The sequence below is a fragment of the Macrobrachium nipponense genome, chromosome 8 (assembly GCF_015104395.2).
Source record: "Macrobrachium nipponense isolate FS-2020 chromosome 8, ASM1510439v2, whole genome shotgun sequence".
In the NCBI taxonomy this organism is placed as follows: domain Eukaryota; kingdom Metazoa; phylum Arthropoda; class Malacostraca; order Decapoda; family Palaemonidae; genus Macrobrachium; species Macrobrachium nipponense.
Genome location: NC_087203.1, coordinates 79,590,436 through 79,609,088, shown reverse-complemented (window position 1 = coordinate 79,609,088; position 18,653 = coordinate 79,590,436). Strand labels below are relative to the sequence as shown.

The 18,653-nt window shown below is 37.2% G+C and overlaps 1 protein-coding gene across 11 annotated transcripts in view; it reads right to left on the bottom strand.

Moving 5' to 3' along the window:
• Positions 1-18,653, bottom strand: part of LOC135222876 (cell adhesion molecule Dscam2-like) — a 353,863-nt gene that overhangs the window by 218,862 nt on the left and 116,348 nt on the right. The gene's annotated exons all lie outside the window — the stretch shown is intronic.

The window sequence follows — 18,653 nt, the reverse complement described above, 5'->3', positions numbered from 1 at the left end:
GGTATTTGGGACTGCATTTACATTTACGTATCCTTTCCTATCTTGTTTACCAATGCTTTCAAAAATAAACGCGCGTAAACGCGTCATTCCGTAAGGAGAAAAGAAACGCCACTTCTTCATCCTCCATGTTTACCCGACAAGACTTATCTCCCGGGCACTAACGCCGCTAACTAGAAATTCCAGAAATATTTCCTCGGACGAGTTATCACTCTGTATTTTCCTCTCCCTTACGTATTTAACGTTTATGAGGATTATGAAAAAACTGGGGGAGGGCTAATTAAGAGTCTGAATTATTCATGTTAATCTCCTTTTTAATGATGAGCGGAGAACGTGATGAGCATACTTTTAAAAGAGAACGGGGGGAAGCGGCCGGGGGAGCATTACCGAGGCATAAACTGAGAAGCATTACAGAAGCATCATTTAATAAGGGAAAAGAAAGGAGCTCACCCACCAAAGGGGTTCCTGCATCATTTTTGACTCGTGTTTTATACTTGCGCGGAATATCTGCTTACGTGATGAGTAATGATGGTTGCTTTGTCGAGAATATACACATGTAACGTGAGCGTGTTTGTGTGTGTGTGTATTTTTGTGTTTACGTATATTCATATATATATATATATAATATATATATATATATATATATATATATATATATATATATATATACTAGTATATATATATGTGTGTGTGTGTGTGTGTGTGTGTGTATTTATGTATGTATGTATATTCCATCCTATCGTTACCTTCCTCTATCCTATTCATTAATCCTTCCTCCTTACTTTGTTTTATTTCCTTCCGTATTCTTAGTTTACTGCATATGACAAATTTTTGACCAAAACTGCGATAGATTAAACAAGCAAAAACGAGAGAGAGAGAGAGAGAGAGAGAGAGAGAGAGAGAGAGAGAGAGAGAGAGAGAGAGAGCAAAACAAAACAAAAAAAAAAAAACATAGCAAATATAAAATGGGAAAAAAAAATATTACGAAAAATCCGAATCAAGGCACAAATAATCGAAGAAACATGGAAAAAGCAAATAGATATGAAATCGGATACGCTGATTGGAGAGGGATTAAGAGCAGAAAGGTGCACGTAATCACCAGACCGAAGACCAGATCGCCAAACTTTATACATTTCGTTGTTCTCTTTAATGTCATCACTGTACCTTAAACAATATATAATCATTTTCATTACTATGAATGAAAATGTCAATCGCAATTTGTTGAGTGTGAAATTATCAATCACTGCTCTTCTCACTTTATAACTGTCATCATCATCATGCTCATTTTTAGTGTTCTGAAATATTGTGCCGTATTTGTCTGTCCGTCCGCATTTTTTCTGTCCGCCCTCAGACTTTAAAAACTACTGAGGCTAGAGGGCTGCAAATTGGTATGCTGATCATCAACCTTCCAATCATTAAATGTACCAATTTGCAGCTCTCTAGCCATGGCAGATTTGTTTTTTAAAGGTTCAAGTTAGCCATGATCGTGCTTCGGCAACGCAACAACACAGCCCACCAAAGCCGGCTGAGACTTTCAAGGGCCGCGGCTCATGCGGCATTATACCGAGACCGCCCAAAGATATATCTATTTTCGGTGGCCTTGATTATACGCTGTGGCGACTGCACAGAAAACTCGATTGCTCCGACGAAACTACGGCGCATTTTTACCTTATTATTATCAAAAAGTTTGCAACGCTCTTGTTACGAAAGCTTTCAAACAAAAGTGTCCAAAAAAAAAAAAAAAAAGACAGAAGAGAATAAATGACAAATAGTGATAACTCATCAGAGAGTTGAAAACACTTTGCACAAACAGCAATAAAAGTCATAAAAACGAAGCGAAAGAAAGGGGACGGAAGTTACGATGAACAAGAGCGTGAAATAACGCGATTCTTTCCTTCTCGAGACTGATTGCCATCTTATATATCCACTTCCGCGATCTCTAATTAGTTTCGTTTCTTTCGTTCGAGGTGAAAGATACGAAAAACATATTAAAGAATTAGCATGTATATTCTCGTATACATCTGCATATCGAGAATTCAACTTGCGCAATATATTTACACGAACATACACAATATAAAACCTACATATTATATATGTGTTTGATACAGATGTATGTTATATATATATATATATATATATATATATATATAATATATATATATATATATATATATATATATATATATATATCATACTGGCGACTGACACGTGAGTCCTTTGAAACACATGACAAGGAGGAAATAAAGCAATGATTTTTCCCTGACCGTTGAAGTGTTATTAGACCATATTCACAGGACTAGTAGAAAACTGCTGAAACTTACGATATTCAAATAAAATATTCCCTAAAGAGCTACAGTTAAAGAAAATGAATCGGATTAACAATGGGAAGTTGGTGGATCAATCTTGGGAACAGATAGAGAAACCACTTGTCATTAACTGAAGACCCGAAAGTCACTGAAGCAAGTCTCACACATGTGCAGTTCAGTATCATTTTATTAATAGGTGGCTTCTCTGTCACTTTCAAAGCTGTTTCACTGCTTTTGTCTGTAATTTTTTTTTTTTTTGTTCTAACTTATACTTTTCAAGTGTCAGCTGTTTCGTACTAGAACACTAATCATGTCTAATTTGACTAAAACAGCCAGTAGATGATTCATTGTATTTTGCCACTGTTGTATTTATTTGTTCACACATACAGACACGTGTGTGCACATGTATGTACACACAACAACACACACACACACACACACACACACACACACACATATATATATAATATTAATATACTATATATATATATATATTATATATATATATATATATATGATATATACAGCGAATACCACAGGAAAATGATAAGCAGAAATCTAAGCGCTTTCGTCTTTACTAAGACATTGTCAAGGAACGAATGAAGTACAGTTGGCAGAAAGTTATCAGGTAAACCACAAGATCAAGAATACCGGATGGTTAATTGTCAAAAGGGTAAAAATGAAAGAGATAATCTAGGATTATCGGATATCCTAAATTATCTTTTTAATTTTTACCCTTTTGACAATTAACCATCTGGTATTCTTGATCTTGTTGTTTACCTAATAACTTTCTTTCCAACTGTGTTTCATTCGTTCCTTGACAATGTCTTAGTAAAGACGAAAGCGCTTGGATTTCTGCCGATAATTTTCCTGTGGTATTCGCTTATATAATGAAGTCACGTGTATTCTACTGTAATTTTTTAAGCATATATATATATATATATATATATATATATATATATATATATATATATATATATATATATATGTCTGTGTGTGTGTGGGTGGGTGTGTATGTATGTATATATCTACACACGGAACAAGCCATGTCCGTACGTACGTACTCCAGAGATGATGACATTTCTAAATGGGTGCTCTCCTTCAGCGAGCAGAAAGAACGCCTGGCGATAATAACAGTGTAAAAGCATTCCAGAACAAAAGGGCTGAAGCAAGATCAGAAAAAGTCTCGTGTAAAAATAGCTTTTATGAATATGCACCCTAAATTGCGCATTCTCAAAGATAAAAAAATCCGACGAAAAAGGACGAGGGTAAGCGAAAAAGATAATAAAAACGAAGGAAAAAGTTGACGGCAGGGATTGATTTTCAAAGGAGAGAGAGAGAGAGAGAGAGAGAGAGAGAGAGAGAGAGAGAGAGAGAGAGAGAGAGAGAGACTCTCAAACGGTATATAAATTCATTATTTTTCATTACTGTCCTAATATTATTATCAGCAATAACCGAGCTTCTAAGAGTTTACCTATTTTTATTTTGAAAGCCAAAAGTTCGAATTAAAAATGCCCTCTCAACATTTCAAATGACAGACAAGCAACTCACAGTGAAATGCAAAGCATAATTGAATGACCCGCAAAAATAAGGACTTCCAATCCGAACCTCGATGACCTACCCTACCATCATCTAATCAGTGGTATTTGCAGGATGCACATGCCCAACATTATCACGCTAGATATCACCTTCTTGTTGCGTCTAATGTTAAAGTTAGTTATATACTTATAACTCCCTTCCACAGCAGAGTTTCCTGTTTCCTCAGTAATTGGGTTGCTTGAGCAAGAGTTCGTGCTGTGGCAAGACCAGTTTAACCAGCTAATAATTTATCTCTACTGAAAACAAGTCAGTTTTCCGGTTCCTATGTGTTTCCGTAAAATCAGAAAAGCACATTTTTAACTTTACGAACACCTTTTTTTTTTTTTCAAGCGACATTTCAGTCACGATATTGTTTGTATGGTGTTTTTACGTTGCATGGAACCAGTGGTTATTCAGCAACGGGCCCAACGGCTTTACGTGACTTCCGAGCCACGTCGAGAAATACACATCTCTAACACCTCAATGGAATGCCCGAGAATCGAACTCGCGGCCACCGAGGTGGCAGGTCAAGACCATACCGATCACGCCACTGAGGTGCTTTTCAGTCATGATGTGAACAAGAGGTAAACAAATTCAAACAAAATCCGCGTAATATGATAATACATTTGATAATATCTTACGGTAAAATGAACACTGTAAAATATGTCGTTTCTTCATGTCAGGGACGAGACGCGAAGCAAAACAAAAACTAATGAGCATGTGAAACGAATAGCCATCTCATAGTGTAAAATAAGGCATGTGAGATTACGAAGAAATGTAAAAGGAATAACAAAACAGTTTTAGGAATAGGGGAGACATCGTACTGCCATCACTATAACAGTAATTCAAATAAGTGTCCCAGAATATTTATTTAAATATACAATACGCCGATGACGTAACATCAAGAGATCTGCCTCATTTGGGCTCCGAAATCGACTCTCTCTCTCTCTCTCTGAAATGAAACATTCTGGAAGATGTGGCACACATGACTTGCCTCTCAATGATTTTACAACGAAGGCTAAATCATCTCGAAAGATGCTGCTGACTTCATGAGGGAGAAAAAACGTGGAGCACGAAACACATGACGGTAAAAGAAAAAAAAAAAAAAAAAACTCACTAGACAAATCTGAAAAAAGAGGAAGCACCCAGCAAAGCCAACAGAAGCAAACTGAAACTAAAAGAAGACAAGAAACCACTTAGAGCTGCTGCGACTACATCTTTATGTCAAGTTTATCTTAAATTACGTGTTCTCCCTTGTTTGCACAGCGCGGCATAAAACCCCATTTTCCTTCCAGGTACACGAAGATGATTAAAGGCGTTCGGAGCTCGTCCGACGAAGCCTCTACTCTCACGCTTGTTACCGGGCCTCACGCTTGTTACAGGGCCTTGTTCAAAGCATTTACTTTTCCCGGCAGCAAAGAACAGGTGGGAAAAACATTATATTTAGTGAATTTTCCCAACTCTAATTATTAGTCACAAATACAGAACGCGTAAAAAAAACTAAACTCTAAGGATCTGGAACCTTGTGTTTGGAAACAACTAAACATTTTCAAGTATGGTTTGTGTGAAGCGACAGGCACCTCGACACACCAAACCACTATCTCTGGTGGATCCCACCCGTCCTCATCCGTCCCCGACCCCTAAAGCAATCTGTTATGTCCCAACCTCACCACTCCCCTCAACCTCTCCAACTTACCCCAAAGCCACAGGGGACCTCATTAAGATGAATTCAAAACACCCGACCGGAAGGCCGCATTTCCCGTAAGTTTATGTCCAAGATTTCATATTGGATCGCTCTCCCTGGAAGACATACGGAAAATATTCACATTGTTGCGGTCACCTGTGGCTCGTGAACTGTCTCTCCCCAACCGCAACCCCCCTCCCTCCCCCCCTTTTTTGGGGGGGTTGGGGGAGGGTGCCTCGTCCGACTTTTATCTCAAAGTTCCGTCTCCCACCAAGCGATTTTTTTTTTTTTTTGAAGAGTCGCTTATTCGTTCAGAAATCTATTCATGGGTTAAAACGGCCCCTAAGGAAATGCAAAAGGCTACGGCGTCGTCCAACCTTCGTTTGAAATACTTTACACTCGACATCTGTTATTTCAATAATGAGGTTGCGACCTCTGGGAGACTGCGTTCTTGAGGGACCTAAAATAAAGACAGAACCCGAACATTAAAGTTTACTAGAGGGCCTAGCGATGAAAAAAGTAAAAAATAAATATATAAATAAATAAAAAATGCTACACTTCGCATTACAAGAGAAACATGACAGAAACGGAATCTTGAACGTTGTATCATATAAAAGAAGCGGAACTCTTGTAACTGAGCTACAAGCATGAAAGAAAATATAATCTTTAATTCAAAATATGCAAACATTCGTGTAGGAGTATGTTTGAAGACAAGTGGAGAGCAGAACGAAAAGAAATGTTGTAGCATATGAGATGTAAAACAGACAAAGATGAATTAGACTTCGCTGACGTCTTCATTGTAATGCAAATCGGCTGTTTGATGCAGTAGTGCTCTTGGGAAAATACGAGCGAGATCTTATGACAAAGATGTTTTAGAAAATAATTTGTCTAACACATTTTGGTAGCTCAGCCTGAATGTATTATATATATATATATATATATATATATATATATATATATATATATATATGTGTGTGTGTGTGTGTGTGTGTGTGTGTGTGTTTGTGTATACCTATAAATTTTCCTTACGCCTTATGGTACATAAGCTGGAGGATTGTAATTTGACAGCAGAATATATTTCCATATCAAATACAGCTCTGTCTACAGTCATTATCCAAAGAACTTTTAATTATAACATCTCAAAGCAAAAGTGTTTCTTTGGAGAGACAGAAAACAATTACGATGGCACAGGTACTACAGATATTTCAATATTAAGGTGCAATTTAAGTACAATTTTCGTGCTTCAGTCTTCCTTTTGTTACGTTTACAAAGCACAGTATTCTATTCAGGGGAATAATTCTAATGAAAAGCCAACATCGGACTACTAGGCGGTACTTTAATGAAGATTAATTCTCTGCCATCCATTCTCTTCCACTGTAGGCAGTATTTCTAAGCCATGCTTTATACGGCCGATGTTACGAGAGAAGCGGTAACGCTCGAAGTATAAACAAACCTCGAGTCAAGAGAAACCTGACCTGAGAAAACAGTGGCCGAATCCTTGTCAACAGAGAGTAGGAAAAAACCACGAGCCAACAAAAAAGAGAATAATAAAAGTGAACTTGGGCGAATATTCAAATTGAATGCTGTAAGAAACGTCGCTGGATTGTTTACTTTACGAAATCCCGATAAAAACGTATTGTTTGATGAAGGCGTTAATGAGAATGTGTTCACAAACAATGCGTGAAAGAATAAAGAACGTCTGCTTGGAGAGCAAGCGATGGAACGAGGAGCGGGGGGAGGAGAGCTACACACAGACAGACAGGGAGACAGACAAATAGACGGACAGACAGACAAACAGACGGCACGATACAACACAGCTGACTCTATGAATAAAAGAAAATGTCAATAGCCGGATGACGAACGAAACGTAACACTTGTTGATGTTAAATAAAAGACAAAGGATAGGGGAATACTGCGCACGTGCGCGATTGAACAGATCCACCGTAATGAAGAGTAGAGGGAGGGTAAGGGAGTCTGAGTGATATTCCATCCGGTAAAGCCGTTAAGTTAATATATGACATACGCGCATGGTGAGGTGGTATTTCACTATGTGAAAACAAGGGCACGTACAAATATTTATGTGACATTTACACTCAGAGAGAGAGAGAGAGAGAGAGAGCGCAGAAAACCCCTGACGAGACTCAAGTAGGGTTGAACAAGTAAGGTCAAGTGAGAGGTACATATACCATGAAAAAGCGACGTGATAAAGAGTATAACAAGAAAAATAAGTGAAGATAGAACCCAAGATAACGAAACAAGGATACAATGGACAAATACTTCGATAATTGAAGAAAATAAACAATAAAAGAAGGAAAGAAGAGACGCCGTCAACATAAGCATGATGCTTATTAGATGCACATTAGAAGCTCGTACAACTGGGGATGGTTTGTTTGTTTGTATGGTGTTTTTACGTTGCATGGAACCAATGGTTATTCAGCAACGGGACCAACGGCTTTACGTGACTTCCGAACCACGTCTAGATTGAACTTCTATCACCAGGAATACACATCTCTCACACCTCAATGGAATGACCGAGAATCGAACTCGCGGCCACCGAGGTGGTACGCTAACACCATACCGACCATGCCACTGAGGCGATCCAACTGGGGATGGATTCACCTCTCGCAAACCTACAACTCCAGCAACTACGACTAATTCGCAACCATAGATGTGTCCCAATAAAATAGTGTAATTATAGTTGTGAAGGAGTCGAAGTGCTGTGAGGATGAAGCAAAAGGTGTTCAGATGGAGATATAAAGATATAAATGATAAACAGAATGACAGCCCTCAATGCAATACAATAAAAAGATCCACAGTTAACTCCGGAGTGTAAAAATGGAGCACAAATCAAAATTGATATTGGAATCGAATACTTCTACTACTATTACTACAACAACTACTACTAATACTAATAATGATAATAATAATAATAATAAAATCCAGAAGAGGAGAGACGGGGTGAGGTAAATGAACCACAATCACAGAGACTTTACAATACCACGGATGTTCTGAAGGAGACCCCATCGGAGGTTACGTTGTTTACCTGAAACAATAAAGGAAAAAACTAATGTTCATTCAAGAATTCTACAAACATAGCTCCTGAAGGATATAAGGTAATAAGAACAAGGGAGAATATGAGCAGGGAGCGAATTCCGAAGGTTGAAGTTAAGAGGTATGAAATAGTTTTCAATATCTATTATTTTAGATATCAAAGACTAATGGCAACAAACGCTTCTGACTGGAAAATCATTCATATACAGAAATAGTTTCCTATATATCATTACAATTAGTCACTATAATAGTTTCCTAAATACTATTACAATTAGTCACTATAAGACTAAAAAAATACACAATTTTATCATAACAAAATCAGCCGTGTTTAAACGAGCGATATAAAGAACGTTTAGAGATTTAAGGAGTAATTACTAAATATTCACATTACTGTAGGTGAAACACAAGCGTAGGTGTAAAGAACAAATGAAGTGATAAGAAAGAAAACCTGAAACGAATTAAACACTAGAAAAGAAACCATAACAAAGACACGAACAACTAGAGGTCTTTTAAACACCAGCGGGCCTATTCACGTAGCTCATTGTGTATATATCATTTACATATTTGCTATAAAAGAAGTCAAACAAAGCTCAGGCAGAATTACTGTCATGTGTTTACTAAACTATTAAACAATTAAACAGATGGAAATATCGTGAGTTCGTCCGGTCAGGGATATATTTCTTTCTTTTTGTTGGGGTGGGGGGAGGGGGGGGTGCTGCTTCAGTGGCATAGGTGGCGTTTGAAATTTTCGATTTGAAACGTCGTCCAGAGAAGAATATGAATAATAGCAACTGAACAGAAGAGGACTTACAATTATATAATAATAATAATAATAATAATAATAATAAATAATAATAATAATAATAAAAACAGATAAGATGAGACGAAGTGATTATAAATACATTATGACAAATTTCCATACGAGGGAGAGAGAGAGAGGAGAGAGAGAGAGAGAGAGAGAGAGAGAGAGAGAGAGAGAGAGATTTCCTTCCAACAAAGCGAAGCAAATCACCATCGGATCACGCCAAACAGCCGCCACCCCTCCTGCCCCTCCCCTTCCCCCTCCCCCTCCCACTCCCCCTCCTCATCCTCCTCCAGCCACCCCATCAGAATGCAGCAACGAGATTTGAATTAGGAACATCCAGCAGGAACTCAACTCTGTCTATCTCAATACACGAAGCATAATGGCGCAGATCAGGTATACGGAGATCATGCCAGATTCATGGCTTAATTGAGAGAGAGAGAGAGAGAGAGAGAGAGAGAGAGAGATAGCCGCTCCTTTGTTCTGTCAATCTTCTACTTGTGACCTTAAAAGCGAAGGAAAATTATCAGGAAAAAAATTGTTTCTGCCTTCCATTTTTTCTTGCTCTTACTTGCCCCGCACATATTCGCAAGTTTTTCTTCAAAACAAAAAGGGAAGAGAAGAAAGATAAAGAGAATAAAGATAGAAAGGAACAGAAAACAAGGCTTGTGTTTTTGATGCAGAGATCAGAACACGAACTTGCAGAATTTTTCATAGAGGGTTCTGATTGCCAGCTATATTCCCCCTGAATGAAAAGAGGCCGGGTGAGTGGAGAATAATGATAAGAAAGGCGTGATAGTGTTTAGGGCCGGGAGGAGGAGGAGGAGGAGGAGGAGGAGGAGGAGGAGGAGGAGGAGGAGGAGGAGGAAGGGTTTTGTTTATTGAAGCAAAGGGAGGGAGTCTATTTTCTCCCGAGCGCACAAAAGGATCAAGATGATTGGATCTCTCTTTCTTTTCGCCAATTAAGACGTCACCTGAGGAGACGTTCTCTTTTCCAGCTTGTCTCGGCTTTTCTTGTTTATTTCTGCATAAAAGAAGTGCATTCGGGATTTCAAAAGTTGCTTTCAAGCTGAATGCAGATAGAGGCTTTCTCTACCTGAACAACTACAGAAATTCGAAGAACTGTTTTACTATGATGAAAATGCGCCACAAAAAGATCCGATACTCAGTGGAGCGAGAGAGTGACGCTTTCAATAGCTTTGTTTCACAAAACAAATTTCAAATTGATAGCAAATAGTTTCACTACAAAGATCCTCACCCCACCCCACCCGAATGCGCAGACCATCGATATATTGGATATTCTACACCTTTGCAGAAAAGAGATTGTAGATTTTCGAGAAACAATCGAAAACATATTGAATACAATAAAAACTAGCCTGCACAGAAAACAATTCGGAAGAAAATGTAATCAAACGTGACCTCCGGCAGTCAACAGATGCTGGTATTTTTTAAGCAAAGAAGCATCACAAGGGGTTTGCTACAGTTGTTAGCATTACAAATGTGAGATGATGTATAATATGTCAGAAGCAATGAACTTCACAAAGAATAGAATAATATTAAGTAAATAATATAAATAAATAAAACGCTTACATCTTCCGGACAGTTGGAACTTGAGATCATTTGTAATGCAGCAAAAAATACAAAAACGCTTCTTGGTTTTACGTAATCAACAAATACTAATCCCTAGTGGGTACATAAACTCTCTTCGATCCTACACACTTCCAACGAAATTCCCATTATAGTGCGGGTTTTCATGCATGCCACTTCTCCACAATATGACGGATCTCCACCACTGATAAAACATTAGGCTGCCATCCAACCATTACAAAATAAGACAGGGACATTCGTTATGAGGCAGTACATTGTTTACCCCTTAAACCTCAAATTTTCCAGCGTTCCTCATTCTTGCACAACTGACTATACCCACAGTAAAGGTTTCGTTATCGTACCCAGACGCATTTTCCTGAGATGTAACCTGGTACTGGGATACTCCCCTGCAAAAATCGGGACGCCATATCTAAAAACCTAACCATAGAATTTTCTTGAAAATAATTTCATTATGCTTCCCACACCCAAATTACGTGGAACACTAACTAATCAAACCTGACCTGACCCAACCCAACCTAACCTAACCTAAGAGCATGGCAAAAAATCGGAGCTGGTGAAATACTAGCATACATCTCAGGAATTTGCTACCCGGACAACCTACTGTTGAGAAATCAGACGCACCGTTAACGGAAGGTTGCCAGTTCAGGCTAAGGATACCTTCATACATGTTTGCAGTGGCTATAGATGACAAAACAGTTAAGCAAATGTAAATGGGTCCTTGCAATAAAAAAGTGTTGCACACTTGCACTCGTTGTGGGAGTGTGAGAAGTTCTCACTAAAAATTATACTCAAGATTGCTGTCACCTTTACACATCGATAGAAAAGTTCCCCTATTAGCAAACCTATTTATGGATGTAGCCATGAGAATCTTATCAGGAGAGTGAACAGACAGACTGAATTACTGATTACAACCTTTAAACTGGCGTCGTGAGTGCTATGGTCACTGACACCTCGAAACGGGATAAAGGAAGTATTCAGTCGAGTGACTGATTGTCTTGACATCTAAATATATGATCTAAATACTTTAAATTAAGTAGCAACTAGAATTGGAACGACGAAGACCTTTAAAACTAACTGCGTTACCTAATAATCACAAATTAAAACTAAGAATGTCAACTATTACCCAAAATTGCATTTAATCAAAATTAAATATGAATGGGAAATCAGCAAAACGACAGGGGTCCCCTAAGACACACTACATTAATCACGCAAAAATAACTACTTATGGTAAATCAGCAAAATGCAGGTGTCCCCTAAAACTAGCAACATAAAACCATTCAAATTCAGCGAGGATGTAAAGAATGGGCCCTTCAATATCCACATGTCTAAGCCTCGAGATAAAAGTCTCATGGCAGACGTGGTTAGAAAGTTGCACTAAACTCGAGTCCAATCACAAGAACTTCTTCCAACAGGATCCGGGGATTTCTGCACGATATTGCAAATTGTCAGGCGAGGCGTTGAAAGTACCCAGCACATTACGGAAGCGAGAGAGAGAGTAAGTTGCGAGAGAAATTGTTATTTTCACTTTGCTTTGCAAAAGTCCTTTTCACCGATACTGATAAATAAACGCCTTTCTTTCGGTTTAATTTTCTCATACGAAATTTCAGAAATTTGCATGTTCTACTCTAGTTGATCAAGGCATTTTTGTAATTAGCAGTTTTTCACTCATATTATTAATTTCTCTACTTGATTTTTCTTAATGCAATTTATTTAGAATTATTATTTTTTAATTTAATCATATATTTCTATTTGCCTTCTCATGTATATTGCTATGTAAACACAATATACCTTCATCCGCGTTAACCTTTCGCTCTTAAACTTGAAGTAAGTAAACTGTAGGTGAAGGTATTTTTTGAAAGCTTACCTGGATGGGGAAACGGAAATCAATCATGATGAAAGCCCCAAGAGGAGAATAAAACGTGGACATCCTTTTAAAATTCTAATCCAGGATGGAAGCCACATGTATCCACAATGAAAATAAAAACGAAATAAAACGAAATAATCTGACCAGACCTAAAAATTCACCAGGGGTCTTCGTTTTGTATGCCATGGGTCAACAGCGGTGCCGCTTCCCAATTCGCCTAATTTGATAGGGGTAGGGAAGGGGGCGAAGGGGGAGGCAATAGAAGGCTCCGGTTGTATCCTATGTAAGCCCTTTCCCGCAGGAACTCATGCATGGGGGGCCTCATCAGAGATCCTTCGTCACTCTACAGGATGAGGAGAAGCAAAGTTTACGTTTCTTCAAAGGATTTGTTTCCTTCGTCTGGTTTCGTTTCCTCGCGTGAGAGACATCACTGGAAATTGCGCAAGCTAACCCCCTCCCCCCCAACCTCCACCTCGCTCCGCACCCCTTCCTCCACCTGTCCTGCGGTTCTCCCTTATTGCATAATGATCATGTCGGCTTATGATTCATATCCATTTGTCTGGCGTCTGTCTCCTTTTACCTAATCAGGACCGTTTCGCGTTCGCGTTCGTGTAGATTTCCATCTCATGCCAGAATCATGTACCTCACTGAGTGAAGTCTGGTACGACAGGAATTCGGGTGCATCTTTAGAATATCAGAGTTCTGTATGTAAAATTGTACACTAATGCCAGACCTAGCCTGGATAACAGAATACGGTAAAGGACAGGGCTGAAACCCTGCATTGCATAATAACAAAACGTTAATGATACAAAAACTTCATCAACCTGGTGTAAAAACGACGGGTGACAATGACATACCGTCAATGGAATAAAAGCTAGAGGAAATAACATAGGGAAAGAGATTGCCACAGATAACAAACAAAACTATATAAATCCATCGGGGAGCAACTAAGTATTGAGTGATGATAAAAAGACAATATACAGTTATATACTACACTGACGTTCTTTATCATGCTTTAGTTTAGATGATAAACTGTTTCTTCTTATGTTAATTCCGTTACTGATAACCGGTTTTCAGATATTCTAATGAGAACGCTCCAAAGGGAATTTTGCTTAAAAAAGTTTATGCTTATTTACGAGAGGTCATACTGAATAATAATAATAATAATAATAATAATAATAATAATAATAATAATAATAATAATAATAATAATAATAATAAAATTGGAGAGAATCTGATCTTGTTTCCTCACCCGGGTGACAATGGAGACATGATATAGCCACCCACCCCTTGAAAACCGGTTTGTCCACCACGAGTAGCGAAAGGGCAGGGTAGGGGAACACAAGGGTAGGGAGAGAAAGCCACCCTCCTCCTGCAAACATGTTGGTAGGCAGGGGATCGGGAGGGTATGGGAGACATCAGCGGTGGGATCCAACAAGCTCAAAATAATAATAATAATAATAATAATAATAATAATAATAATCATCATCATCATCATCATATCATCATCATCATAATCATCAATCATCATCATCATCATCATCATCATCATGAGACAGATAAATAAGTCTACGGTCCTCTTCCATAGCCTTTTATTAGAACATGTTTATTCCTCTTACAAAATAAGTGAAGAATAATCAAGTAAGCAACGTAAATCAGGTGTACCTAACTCTTCCTGTCCGAGTAACCCATGAAATAACACACCTTTCATCCGTACCCCCAATTAATCAAATATAAAATGTGAAATAGTATATCAGTAGATAGTTAATTACATTATACTGATTTTATCATTTATTTCGTTAACACTGTACATTATCTCTCTCTCTCTCTCTCTCTCTCTCTCTCTCTCTCTCTCTCTCTCTCTCAGCCTTCTGGATACGGCAACGACTCCCCTTGTGATAACTTACTTCCCCCCCCCCCTCCCCCACTGTCACCGCCGAAGAACCCGTGCCATAAATTCTATGATTTACCTCCTTCATACTCCCCATGGGGTTTTGCCAAACATTCTAATCCTTTCGCATTATTCATTGAAAAGAGAAGGTATGAAATAAAGGGGAAGAGGATAAAGAGGAAAAATGTAATCATAAGTGAGAAATCTACACATTTAAATTTATTATCCAATCAATGTTATTACTATTTATTGCCAGCACCTTTCAAGATATTAGAGAATAAATTCAGTCATACGAAACTATCAGCAAAGGCGCTTGCATATATATGTAAATATAAAAGTATTTTCATAATTATATATTCAATATTCGTGCGCAGTAAGATATGTCGAAAAATTTTCTGTGTATAAAGGTATATGGAAACAAAAAACGATTAAAAGGCAGTCAGATATAAAATTATATTTTGTAAGCATGCTTCTACTGTCAATAAAAGAATTATAACAACAACAACAGCAACAACAACAAAATAATAATAATAATAATAATAATAATAATAATAATAATAATAATAATAATAATAATAATAAATAATTTTGTTAAAGATGATGGCAACATCAGTGGAAATTGATTTTATATATGGTCTTTTCAATTCTTCTTATTATTCTCTTCTCATCAGGGCTGATATTTGCTAATAGCTGGCCGATGTTCATATCTCGGTGAAGAAATGTTTTTCTAAAAATAATAATTTATTGATATGATAACAAAAGTGGTTAACAAATCTTAGTCTAAGGGCGTAACGAATTCCAACGTTTTCCAACCGTATCATCGGTTCATTTTCAAGGAAAGGTGAGCTTGAACTGATTGGAATGGGGGTCGTTCGGCCCGAACGACCCCCATTCCAATCAGTTCAAGCTTCACCTTTCCTTGAAAATGAACCGATGATACGGTTGGAAACGTTTGGAATTCCGTTACGCCCTTAGACTAAGATTTTTGTTAACCACTTTGTTATCATATCAATAAATTATCATTTTTTAGAAAACATTTCTTTTCACCGAGATATTGAACATCGGCCAGCTATTAGCAAATATCAGCCCTGCATGAGAGAGAAATAATAAGAAAGAATTTGAAAAGACCATATATAAAATCAATTCCACTGATGCTTTTGCCATCATCTTTAACAAAACATGTTTGAGAGAGGGTCTCCTACCTTCAAAAATAATTAATAATAATAATAATAATAATATCTGGGTAGATGGCCCTCTTTTAAGCATGTATTATTGGAAGTAACAGGGGCAAGTGATTTTTCAGGGTTACTGCATTCTGCCAGTAACTCGCCGAAGTTTGTCATTCTTGAAGAGAGAAGCAGTTCCAAACTTGGGTAGTTTTATTTCTGACTATTGGAGTATTAGCTGCAGAGTAACGACGATAGTAATTGAAATGTGGAATTCATCCTCCGTGGAGTTGCCCTTCAGGAAAAAAATCATCGTCAGTGTTGATGTACGAGTAGGAGGCCACTTTTCACTTTGGCTCCGCTGAGCATGATCACGCCGAGTCAGCGCGCAGAGTGAGAAAAGTGATGGACTTCTCAGGAGGCAGGATGCACCCCGGAACCCCACTCTATAAAAACCACCCAATCGAATAAGATGACTGGGATAGGGAAAAAAATAATAATATAATGATAGCTGTTAGCAGCATAACACAGGCTAGCTCATCGGGTTGACAGAGTTTTAGAAAGACGAAATAAACACAGTTGTGTCACGAAGATGTGGTATTTGTAACCTACGTAAGTGCTTTGGAAAAGAGACAACACACGCACACAAAAACAATGGATTTCAGTCAAATATACATTCACAATTACGATTCTACAACGGAGCAAAGATATTTCTGATGATAATAACAATTGTTTATTCCATTTATTCATTTGGAGTAAATACGATTAACATTGAAAGGTAAATGATTATAATAAACAAACAAATAAAATAAAAACAGATGTAAAAATCAAGATAACCCCAAAATTTAAAGCCATGTCTGTATATTAATTATCTGAGAGTAAATAAAATTAATATTGCAATCATAAAATCGGAAAATTAGGAATAATCGTAGCGATAAATACACAGATACATATTCATGCACATACTTCAAATGCTATAGGTATTCATTTGTGATGGAAACATACATACATAAACTAGGTACATCAGTAAATGCATATTCATTTACAGTTCTCAAAATCTAAAAGGAAAACACACCATAAGGGATTACCCATTGCTTTTCTTAATAGAAAAAAATGAGGCACAGATGAATATATACTCCCCAATTATTACAAAAACATACAGAACAACGCACTTTTTTTTATATATGGGAATGTTACGACGCGAGAAATAAAAATTCCCAAAAGAAGCGAAAATAGATAATCCTGTTGGGTTCGAAGAAAAAAAGAAAAATTATGCCACACGCAACACCATCATTCAAGAGAAGAAGCCTAAGTATGGCCCACAGAAGACGATTTCTGCCCTGGTTTATGTTCCTGGCAAATCATGGTGCTGCCGAGGGGAGGGGGTAGTGGGTGGAGGGTGGGGGGCTCTGAGGTCATAAAGTGACCTCCGGTAACCGTGATTGCGGTAGTTATTATCATAATTGAGGCTGCAGTGTGATTAACCTACAAGCTTCGTGGCCGCTGCCTTTGCAACGGCAACTCCAACAGTCATCATTACCCTCATCTCTCTCTCTCTCTCTCTCTCTCTCTCTCTCTCTCTCTCTCTCTCTCCCCTGTTTCCATTTATTCATTATTTTCTCTAACTTGCTTTTGCTGATATTATATATATATCTGTGTGTGTGTTTGCATGTATGTGTGAGCGCGCGTGTGCATGCACTGATTATATGATAGGCTTTATCACCAACGAACGAATGAATACACGATGAAACGTAATTTGAAAATTATTAAAAGTTAGCGATTCTAACTTTGCCTCTTTTACGTATATTATTCCACTTCATTATCATAAATGACCTTCCATGTGTATCGTTATGTAACATAACAGACAAAAATATATATTATGCAATCGGCACTGTGTTTTGCATATAAAAAGAACATTTAACTTGGTATAAAACCTTAAAAATCAATAAATTCTCTGTGAAAACGGTAATACGAGCCTAACTCTGGAGAAGCAGTATACAACGAAGCAATGTATTTCCATTCCAAATTGTTTGATAATGATCAACACGTGAAACAATGAAAATATCATTATATTAATGTACAAGAGTTATTACACACACACAGATACACACACATATATATATATATACATAAAATCTTACCCGTTAATTTTTCACCTATTAAAACTGAACAGAATATCAAACAGTTAGTCATGACAAAGGTGTAATAACATAAAGCCCAATTTAACCCCCATACACATTTATATCTGTTGCTGCGTTAAACATTACGAAAATGAGCCAACATATAAATAAAATATATATATATATATATGTGTGTGTGTGTGTGTGTATTTATATATATATATATTATATATATATATATATATATATATATATATGTATATATATATATATATATATATATATATATGCTTAATTCTTAAAAAAATCACCAGTAGATGTACGTGACTTCATTAAATAAGCGAATACCACAGGAAAATGATAGGCAGAAATCCAAGCGCTTTCGTCATTACTAAGATAATGTCTTAGTAAAGACAAAAGTGCTTGGATTTCTAGCTATAATTTTCCTGTGGCATTTACTTATATATATATATATATATATATATATATATATATATATATATATATATATATATATATATGTGTGTGTGTGTGTGTGTGTGTGTATGTGTGTGGGAATAGAAATGAACAGAAACGTGAGAGTGAA